Raw genomic sequence first — 11,921 nt, 5'->3', positions numbered from 1 at the left:
TTTTAACAGGGAGAATGGGGGTGTTGCATGCAGAGTTAATGGCGATAAGGAGACCCTGCTGCTGGAGGTGGTCGATGATGGGCTTGAGTCCTCGCTGGTGGGTTATTGAGATAGGGAACTGTGGGTGGGATGAAAATGTAGACTTGTTATTGAGTTGTATCCTGACTGGGGTATGGTGGGTTGCTACTACAGTCTGGAAATGTACCATACCTGCGGGTCTATGGAGGGGAGACAGTCTGGAATAGGGGACGAGTTGGAGGGGAGTAGAGGGAGGATGAGGTGAGCAGAAGTCAAGGGAGAGGGAGAGAGATGAATGGTAGCCTAAAGTTTGTGGAGGATGTCCCGCCCTAGTAGGGAAACAGGGCAGGAAGGGATAATGAGGAAGGAATGTGGGAAGGGGAACCCATCCAGGCTGCACGTAAGGGGTGGGGTGGCCTTTGGAGTGGAGGAAGTACTATCAATTCCCATAACTGCAACTGGGGAGGGACAAGTAGGACCCGAGTAGGAAGGCAGGACAGAATAGGTAGCCCCTGTGTCCAACAGAAAGGAAATGGACTTACCCACTACCTGGAGCATGACCCTGGGCTCAGCATGGGTGAGAGGGGTGTCTGAGTCTGGGCTCCGTCAGTCATCCTCCAATCCGAGAGGTTGGAAGGCAGGACTTACCATCTCAGGGTCTCCCCCACATGGAGGCACCGGGAATCCCCCAAGGCTGGGGCATTCTGATTTCCAGTGACCCATCATGCGGCATTGAGGGCATGGCCTAGTAGGCACTTTTGGATTGGGGCATTGACGGGCCCAGTGTCCCTTGGCTCCGCACTTGAAACAAGCCCCCAGAAGGGCATGGTTAGGTACTCCCTTCTTTTGACCCCCAGAGCCTGCCAGCCTCAGGGCTGCTACAAGGGCTTGGGTCTGCAGCTGGACCTTCTGTTGGAGTCTGGCTTGGCGCTTAAGTTCTGCTGCCTCCTCGCGGGAGTTAAAGACTTTAAATGCCATTCTCACCAGATCATAAATGGGAGTTTGAGGGCCCTCCTCCACTTTCTTTAATTTTTTCTGAATGTCGGCAGCTGACTGAGAAATAAAGTGAGTAGCTAAAATAGTTGCCCCTGCTGGAGAAGCCGGGTCTAGGCGAGTGTATTGAGTCAGTGCCTCAGTAAGTTGGTTAAGAAACATGGCCGGGTTTTCACTGGGTTCCTGAATGACCTCCCTAAGTTTATCATAGTTGACTGCCTTTTTAGAGGCAGCCTGCGTGCCAGTGATAAGGCACTGGACCATGCTGTCATGGCGGTGGTGGCCATCTTGCCCATCTTGGTAGTCCCATTCAGGCTCCATGCCTGGGACCACCTGAGCACCAACTGGCATGGTGGTGTCAGTAAGATGGACCTGATCAGCATGTTCTTGGGCTGCAGCCTGAATGTGTTCCCTCTCCTCTGTGGTGAGGGTGGTAGTTTGGACCACATATAGGTCATGCCAGGTGAGGTCATAGGCCTGGGCCAGATATTGGAATTCCTTTATGTAGTTATCAGGATTGGCCAAAAAAGAGCCCAAATGTTTCTCAATTTGGGAATTGTCTTGTAGAGAGAAGGGTGCATGAACCCGAACAACTCCCTCAGCTCCAGCAACCTCCCTAAGGGGGCAGACTAAATTGGAGGAGGGTTTTTGAGCCCTCTTTCAGGTGGAGATGGGAGGGGAGGCTGAAGGAGATGTGAGGGGGACTTCGGTGGGGGCTGCACCAGGAGCAGACTCAGGTTTGGGGTGTTTAGGGGATGAGACAGGAGTGGGGTGGAAGGGACCGAAATGGGGGTTGTTGGAGCAGGGGGTTAGGGGGCATAGGAAGAGAGGGACCTTGGGGTATGGGATCATGGTAAGGATGAGGAGGAAGAGGAACCAGGGGCCTTCTTGTCGGTGGGTGGGTGAAGCTCTCCAGGGGTTCAGAGAGGGGAGACGGGGAGGAGAGGTCCAGGTCTTTGGGAGCAGTGGGTGGCTGGGTAGGGGGAGGGGAGTGGGCCAAGAGGACCTGTGAAGTGGAGCATTGAGAGCAGAGGGAGGGGCGGGAGCGTAGACTCCAGAAAGCCTGGACATAAGGGACCTCGGCCCATTTGCCTTGGCTTTTGCAGAGATTGCCTAGGTCCATGAGAATCTGATAGTCAAATATGCCTTCTGGAGGTCACTGGGACTGATCGTCTTATTGGTATTGTGGCCAAGCGACAGTACAATAATGTATGAGATGTCACCTTTGCAGGTCCTGGTCCAGTTCCATAGTTTTATTATTGGCCAGCAGGCACCCCAGGGGTGTTTTAGAGTCGAATTTGGATTGGGAGGTCCCCATGATTCATTGCCGGGCAACCCGAGGGCTGGAGGAAGGCATCCCTTCATCCACAGGGTTGTGGAAAAACTGTGTTGACTGCTGTAGAGGTTAGAATGTCTTCCAGCCTCTCGGAGTCACGGAGGTCACCTAGTGACTGGTGGGGTCCCCCCTGACGTGGCCACGATTAGGGCAGGGCTTTCTGGAGGGAGGCGCGGAATGGGGGAAACTCACCACAGCTTTGGAAGTGGCATTCAGAAAGGCAAGTCCAGGACCGGCTAGGGAGAGGAGAGAGCCACCTCACCGGGGTGGGGGCTCAATCTCCTCCTGGGTTTCTGCACCAAATATTAGGTTGCTCCCACTGGCGATAGTAAGAAAGGCTAGGAGGCAAATGGATCCGAGAGATGAACTTTATTGCAAGCACCCTCAGGTGAGGTTCCATGACTCATAAAAAGAGAGAGAGGGAGAGGGAGTGAGTCGGGGAAATCGCGCTGGGAGGGAGGTGGTATGGGTCTTTTATCGGGTTGAGGTAGGGCATAGGCTTGCGTCCATATAAGGCAAGGCATGTGGTGATCGGAGAGTATGGAGCGGGGGAAGTGTGTTGGACCAAGGTAAGGCATGGGTTCGAGTCCATATATGGCAAGGTATTTGGTGATCGGAGGGTATGGGGAGGGGGAAGTCCGTGATGGGCAGTTCCCAACTGGGAAGTTCCTGGGTGGAGAGCTTCAGTTTCCCGACAGTGACGTGGAGGCCACAGTGAGAGTGGCAGGAAAGTCCGCTATCTTGGAGAGGGTTGGCAGGGAGATCGGCCATTTTGGAGCCCCGATTTCTCAGCCAGCCCATCTGTTAGCACATTGTGTATTTTTAGATTCAGGGGTAGAATTTAGCGATTCATCAGTTGCATATTATACTATCACCTGTCAAGGGACCCCGGGATTTTTCCATCTTTTGGCAACTGTGGACATTTCTGTTATAAAGATTGGGGTGCAGGTGCCACCTTGAATAACTAGGTTTGTATCCTTTGAATAATTATTTGTGCAATTCCTCAGTTGTAGGGTAGTTCTATTTTTAACTTTCTGAGTAACCTCTATACTGTTTTCCAGAATTGCTGCACCAGTTTGCATCCTCACCAATAGGTAAGAGGACTCCCCTTTTTCTGCATTGTTGCCAACACCTGTTGTTTCCTTACTTGTTAATTTTAGCCACTCTGACATGTATGAGTTGTTATCTCACTCTGGTTTTGATTTGGATTTCCCTCATGATAAGCGATGTTCAGCATTTTTTCATCTGTCTGTTGGCCATCTGTATCTCTTCCCTTGGGAAATATATGTTAACGTCTTCTGCCCATTTCTTGAGTGGATTATTTGTTTTTTTGGGGTGTTGATTTTGAGAAGTTCTTTATAGGTTTTGAATACTAGCCCTTTATCTGAGAAGTCATTTGCAAATATCTTCTCCTATTCTGTGGGTTGCCTTTTAGCCCTGTTGACTATTTCCTTGGCTGTTCAAAAGATTTTTATCTTGAGGAAGTCCCAATAGTTCATTTTTGTTTTTCTTTCCCTTTTCTTGAAAGATATGTCTAGCATGGAGTTGCAGCTGGTGAGGCCAAAGAGGTTTCTACCTATGTTCTGCTTGAGATTTTGATGAATTCCTGTCTCAAATTTTGGTCTGTCATCCACTTTGAGTTTCTCTTTGTGTATGGTTTATATGAATGTCCCAGTTTCATTTTTCTGCATGTGCCAACCCAATTTTCCAAACATCACTTGTTGAAAAGATTCCCCCCGCCACCTTTGGATATCCTTTCCTGCTTAGTTAGTTGACCATAGAGTTAAGGGTCAATTTCTGTGTTCCCCATTCTGTTCCATGGATCTTGTGTCTGTTTTTGTGTGAGTGCTATACTGTCTTGATGACTACAGCTTTGTAATAGACCTTGAAATCAGGCATTGTGATGCCACAGCTTTGGGGTTTTTTGTTTGTTTTTGTTTTTGTTTTTGTTTTTCAGTGATCCTTGGCTATTCAGACTCTTTTATGGTTCCATACAAATTTGAGGTTTGTTTCTCCAATTCTCTGAAAAATGCTGCTGGTACATTTATAGGGATTACATTGAATATCTAGAATATGTTGGATATATAGATATTTTAACAATATTTTTCTTCCAATCTATGAGCATGGTATGTTTTTCCCTGTCTATATGTCTTCCTCAATTTCTTTCATAAGTGTTCTACAGTTTTCAGGGTACATCTCTTGACCACTTTGGTAGGTTTATGATTCAGTATCTTATAGTTTTTAATATAGCTATAAATTGGATAAATTCCTTTGTATGTCTTCCTGCTGCTTCATTGTTAGTGTATACAAATACAACTGCCTTCTGTACTTTGATTTCATATTCTGTGGGTTTGCTGGATTCCTTTATCATTTCTTGCAATTTTTGTGGAATTTTTTTGGTTTTCTACACATAGCATCATGTCATCTCAGAAGAGTGAAAGTTTGATTCTTTCTTTGCTGATTTGGATGACTATTATTTATTTTTGTTGTCTGATTGCTGAGGCTAGGACTTCTAGTACAACATCAAAAACACGGTGAAAATGGACATTCCTGTTATATTCCTGACTTTTGGGGAAAGCTGTTAGATTTTTTTCTCGTTGGGAGTGATTTTCACTCTCAGCAGTTCATATGTGGCTTTTATGATATTGAGGTATTTTCCCTCTATCCCTATACATGGAGTGATCTTTTCAAGAAAGGATGTTGTGTTTTGTCATGCACATTCTCTCCATTTATTGAGAGTATCATATGGTTCTTGTTCTTTCTTATATTAATGTGGTTTATCACACTGATGGGTTTGCAGATATTGAACCATTCCTGAAGACCAGGAATTAATGTCTCTTTGTCATGTTGAATACTCCTTCTAATGTACTGTAAGATCTTATTGGCTAGTATCTTCGTAAGAATTTTTACATCCATATTCATCAGGGATATTGGCCTATAATTTTCCTTTATAATCAAGTATTTGTCTGGTTTGGAGATCCAGGTAATGATGGCCTCTTAGAATGAGTTTGGAAGGTTTGTTGACATGCAATTACTCATAATATTCTCTTATAAATGTTTCTATCTCCGTGGGGTTGGTTGTGATATCTCCTCTTTCATTTATGATTTTGAGTCCTTTCTCTCTTTTTGGTAAGTCTGGCTACTGGTTTCTCAATCTCACTAATTCCTTCAAAGAACCAGCTCTTTGCTTCATTGATTATTTTTATTTAAATATATTGTTTTCTGATCTAATTATTATCACTTCTTTTCTGATGCTGGATTTTGGCTTCCTTTGCTGTTATTTTTGCAGCTCCTTTACGTTATATTGTGCATTTCAGATTTTTTTTTTTTGTTTGTTTGCTTCTTTGTTTCTTAAGGCAGGCCTGTACTAGTTTATACTTTCCTCTTAGGACAGCCTTTGCTGCAGCCCAAAGATTTTGGATTGTCATGTTTTCCTTTTCATTTCCTTCCAAGTATTTAAAATAATCTTTTATTTCCTGGTTGACCCATTCATCCTTTAGTAAGATATTCTTTGATCTACATGTATTTGTGGTCCTTCCCAATGTTTCCTTGTGGTTGACTTCAGGTCTTTAAGCCTTGTGGTTTGAAAAATCCATGGTATGATCTCAATCTTTTTCAACCAGATGAAACCAATTGTGATCTATTCTGGAGAATGTTCCCTGTGCACTCGAGAAGGATGTATACTCTGTTGCTTTAGGATGAAATGCTCTAAACATATTTGTGAAGTTCATCTGTCCCAGTGTGTCATTCAAAGTCCCTTTTTTCTTGGTGACCTATGTAGATAATATGTTCTTTGCTGTGAGTGGGTTGTTAAATTACCCTGCTATTATTGTATTATTATCAAAGTGTGTCTTTAACTTTGTTATTAATGAGTTTGTATATTTGTCTGCTCCCATGATAGATGCATCAACATTTGTAATTGTTAGATCTTCTTGTGTCATAGACACAATTATTATGATATAGTGTCCTTTACCTCTCTTATAGTTTTTGTTTTACAATCTATGTATCTGATATAAGGATGCCTACTCCAGCTTTCCTTTGATGTGCACTACCACCATAAATGGTTCTCCAACCTTCATGTTCAATCAGGAGGTGACTTTGGGTCTCAAATGAGTATCTTGTAGACAGCACATCGATGGGTCTTGTATTTTTTTTAACCATCCTGATACTGTATGTCTTTTGATTGGACCATTTTGTCTATTGACATGGAGTAATTATTAGTAGACATGAAGTTACTGCCATGTATAACCTGTAATGTCACTGTTTATGTACATTGTCTCTGTTCCTTTTTAATTTTTATTTTATTTATTTATTTATTTATTTATTTATTTATTTACTTTTGGGCTCTCTCTTTCCACTCAAAGTCTCAAAGTTTCCTCTTTAATATCTCTTGCAGGGCTGATTTAGTGTTCATAAATTCCTTTCATTTTTGTTTGTCCTGAATGCTCTTTATCTCTCCTTTTATTCTGAATGACAGCCTTGTGTTTACACTATTCGTGGCTATATCAAACCAGTCCTTTCTGGCCTGGTAAGTCTCTGTGAACAGTCCTGCTACCATCTTCATGTGTCTACTCTTAGAGGTGAGGGACCTCTTGTCCCAAGATGCTTTCAGGATTTTCTCTTGTTGTTTGAATTTGCAAGCTTGTACATTATATTTCTATGTGTAGACCTATTATTGATTTTGAGGGGTGTTCTCTGTGCTTCCTGGACTTCAGCGCCAGTTTTCTTCTCCATATTTGGGACATTCACAGCTATAATTTGTTCAAATAAAGTTCCTTCCCCTTTCTCCTGGCCCTCATCTCCTGGGACTCCTTCTAATAAAGATATTATTTCAGTTAATGGAATTGCAGAGTACTCAAAATCTCCTATCATGATCTAATAGTTTTCTTTTATCTTTTCAGCTTTCTTATTTTCCATTACTTTATCTTCTGTGTCACTGATTCATACTTCTGCCTCATTCATCCACTTTGCATAGCTTCCACTTGAACTACATCTCAATAATAGCATCTTTAATGTTGACCTGAGTAGATTTTAGTTCTTTTATTTCTATAACAAGGGATTATCTAGTGCTTTCTATGCTTGTTTCAAGCCAAGCTGTTTTTAAAATAGGCACATAACTGAGTTTCAAAACTCCAAATATGACAGACTCCTTGGTTGCAGACCCACTCTCTTCCTCCCAGGGAAGGAGGGGGTAGTGCCATGCTTCTGCATTTTGCTGAGTCCCTGCCAAGAGAGTGATAGCACCACCAATCAGCATTTCACAATTTATGGCAGCACAGAGCAGAGAACAGATCCCTAGACTCTCTGGTTCAGCCAGCTTCCTGGCTACTATGCTTGAGAATTCTGCTGCTGCAAGGCACTGCCTGTTCTTATGATGTCAGGGTTCTTCAGACCACACTGTCATATCTGGGATTTCACCTTGTTTTGCAACCTGGGGAACTTTAACCCAGGAAGTTTCTCAAGTAGCAAAACTATAAAAGTTCCCATTTTGTGTTCTGCTACTTATAATACTTTGCAGTAGCCTCCTCGAGCAACATCCGTCCCCTCCACCATATCCTCAAATATATCACACTGGATTCAAGTCTCCCCACCTCCCATATTCCAAACCATGGTTACTTTTCTATTTGTAAATTTACAATTTTTGTTTTCTCAGATCACTGATTTCTCAGGTTTTGAGAATGATTTGATAACTTTCTAGTTGTATTCAAGAAACCAGGCAAATATAGGGCCCCTCTACTCCTCTACCATCTTTACTCTGCACATACATTTTAACCATTGGATTTCTGATTTCATTGGGCAGGAAAAGATGTTAGGCCTGGCAACAAAGAACTCAGTGTACCCAAGGCTGAGATCCATAAAACAGACCCTATATACATGCACAGCTGCCCCACAATTCCAGGATTCTCTACTGTCTTGAACCCAAGTCAGTGTTACATGCTCCAATGTCCTGCTGGACCCCATAGACAGTGAGGTAACTGACACTTGAAGGCTTCAAAGAGCAGACCTCGACCTCATCCCAGAATTTGCTCAACATCCCTAACCCAACAAGGCATTTTCTGCTTGAGGGTTGGAGTACAAAATTCAGGAACAGAGAAGGACTGGATTTTTGCCTCAAATTGTTTTCTAACTCACCTTTCCTATTGATTTGTAATCTAATTGGTTTCTACACGTAATCTGACTAGGTATAACTATGGCCACGTGTAAGCTCTAAATGTTTTAATTACACTTAGCCTCACCTATGAAACAAAGGGTAGAGAGCTTCTGACATGCATAATGCGTTCCACTTGTGACAGTTGTTTCCCTGCGTTGAAATTTCAAACATAATGCTTTCTTTCCTGTTCATTTGTTGAAATAAAGTTAATATACTGTGTGATATTACTTTCAGTGGTATACTACAGTTATTCAATTCTGTACCTTATTCAGCGTTCATCATGATAAGTGTGATTTTCATCGTTTTGTCTCTTTCTCACATGCCCACCCACCTACCATCTGGGAACCAAATGTTTGTTCTCTAGTTAAGTCTGTTTCATGGTTTGTCTCTTTTTCTCCCCCTTTGCCTATTTGTTTTCTTATATTCTACACATGAGTGAAATCATAATGTATTTGTCCTTCTCTGATTTATTTGGTTAAGCATTATACTCCGTAGCTCCATCCAGGTTATTGCAAATGGCAAGTTTTCACTCTTCCTGGACACCTGGGTGGCTCAGTTGGTTAAGCAACTGCTTTTGGCTCAGGTCATGATCTTGGAGTCCCAGGATCAAGTCCCACATTGGGCTCCCAGCTCCATGGGGAGTCTGCTTCTCCCTCTGACCTTCTCCCCTCTCATGCTCTCTCTCACTGTCTCTCTCAAATAAATAAATAAAATCTTTAAAAAAGAAAGATTTCACTCAAGAAGAGTGATGACTGAGCAATATTGGGCATATATATACCACAACTTCTTTATCTATTCATCAGTCAATGGGCACAGAGCTTCTTCCATAATTTTGATTGTACATGATTCTGCTATAAACATAGGGGTGCATGCAAACATTTGATTAAGAATTTTTTTTGTATTTTGGGGGTAAATGCCCTGTAGTGTGATTACTGGGTTATACAGAAGTCCTATTATTCACTTTTTGGGAACCTTCATACTGCACCAGTTTGCAATTCCACCAAGACTGTAAGAGGGTTCACTTTCCTAGCATTTCTACCAACATCTATTTTTTCCTGTATTGTTTATTGTATTTTATTTTTTTAAAAGATTTTATTTATTTATTTGACAGACAGAGATCACAAGTAGGCAGAGAAGCAGGTAGAGAGAGAGGAGGAAGCAGGCTCTCTGAGCCCAATGTGGGGCTCAATCCCAGGACCCTGGGATCATGACCTGAGCCGAAGGCAGAGGCTTTAACCCATTGAGCCACCCAGGCGCCCCATCCTGTATTGCTTATTTTAGTCATTCTGACTGGTATAAGGTGATATCCATTTATGGTTTCGATTTGCATTTCCCTGATGATGAATGATGGTGAGCATCTTTTCATGTGTTTGTTGGTCATTTCGATGTCTTTCAAAAATGTCTGTTCATGTTTTCAGCCCAACATTTGATGGGATTGATTATTTGGTTTTGGGTGTTGAATTGCATAACTTCTTTGTATATTCTGGATTATAATCCTTAAAATAATTTAAAGATGGAGAGTGAATTAAATAATTTCTCAAAATGATTTCTAAGGTTTTTTTTTTAATTATTAAATTTTTATTTATTTTTCTTTTTTAACATTTAAAAAATTTAAATTCAATCAGCAACATAGAGTACCTCATTAGTTTTTGGTGTAATGTTCAGTGAATCATTAGTTGTGTATAACATCCAGTACTCCTCACATCACATCCTCTCCTTAATGCCCATCACCCAGTTACCCATACACCCAACAACTCCCCTTCTAGAAACCCTCAGTTTCTTTCCTAGAGTAAACAGTTTTTCACAGTTTGTCTCCATCTCTAATTTCTTCCATTTAGTTTTCCCTCCCTTCCCATATGATTCTTTGTACTATTCCTTGCATTCCACATAGGAGTGAAACCATATGTTAATAATCTTTCTCTGATTAATTTATTTCACTTAGCATAGTACCATCCATGCTACTTCTCAGGTGTAAAATAAATAAAATCTCAGGTTTATTTGCAAGAGCAGAATTGTAACACCCCTTTTCAGGTAAGCTGGTCTTCTGTGTGGCTTTTATTTTTTAAGATTTTATTTATTTATATGATAGAGAGAAGCAGAGTGGCAGAGGGAGAGTTAGAAGAAGGCTTCCCGCTGAGCACAGAGCCTGATGTGGAGCTGGATACCAGGACCCTGAGATCATGACCCAAGCCAATGGCAGATGCTTAGCTGACTGAGCCACCCTGGTGCCACTCTGATTGTGTTCCCTGAAGGATTTTTGTCCCTCTTTAGAGGATCAGAGTAAAAATGGCCATATACGATTCTCTGGCCAGAGCTGAAAGATTGAGGTCCCCCCTCTTCAATAAACATTCTGGGACAAACAGTTTTAACTTTCATCTGTGTCAAACTCTGCAGTCTATTGCTGTGGGTGTCCACGGTAAGCCTTCTGGGGGAAGACCCAAGGACCTGCAAGTGCCATACCCCTTTGTGTCTTTGGAAATGGAAGTGTTAATGGGCTTGTGTGCATACCATACTATGCCCCCCCCCAGGCGATGACTGGGGCTGGCCCTGCCATGCTTTTCAGGCACCCTTGTCTTGTGAGCTGTTTCCCTGTTGTGGGCAGAGCCATCTCACCCCACCCAGGGTTTGGTAAGTGGACCACATGTTCCAGTCTTTTTAGGGTGCACAGGCAAAGAAAGGTCACCAAACCAGCCAGACTCACAGTTTATGGAGACTGGAGCTGATAATCCCTTCCTGGGCTCATTGACAGGTTTCCCTGTTCCCAAGGTTGGACGCCGTACCAGTGCAGGCACTCACATTTGTTCTGTGTCTCTTCAGATACTGAAATCAAAATAACCGACCAAGTATTCTGCCATTTTCATCCCCTGCCCCCTTTCAGAAATGGATGTCTCTCACTGAAGCAGTTTTCTAAGGGTCCTGATTTTGTGTTCCAATGTTATATCACTTTATGGTAGCAAGCTTATGAAGGTTCCCTCCACACTCAGTTTATATTCTGGTATCTCCCTGCAGATTCACAAATCCACACCCCCTACCTTGCAAAAAGCAGTTGCCTTTTTGCTTGTCGAGTTCCAGATATATTTTCTTACATCTCAGGTTGAAATCTGAGTGTTGTTTTTGTTTTTTTGTTTGTTTGATAGATATCCAGCCACGCTCAAGAGACGAGATGAAACAGGGTCCCCTACACTTCCACCATCTTCTCTCTCCTCCCTTTTTAATTTTTAAATTATCTTTTTATTTTTTATTATGTTATGTTAGTCATCATACAATATATCATTATTTTTATTAATTATTTTTTATTAACACATAATGTATTATTTGCCTCAGGGGTACAGGTCTCTGAATCAGCAGGCTTACACATTTTGTAGCACTCACCATATCACATACCCTCCCCAATGTCCAAACATCATTAGTTTTTGATGTAGT

This window comes from Martes martes (assembly GCF_963455335.1).
Source record: "Martes martes genome assembly, chromosome: 5".
Taxonomy (NCBI): domain Eukaryota; kingdom Metazoa; phylum Chordata; class Mammalia; order Carnivora; family Mustelidae; genus Martes; species Martes martes.
Note: the sequence above shows the minus strand (reverse complement) of the source record.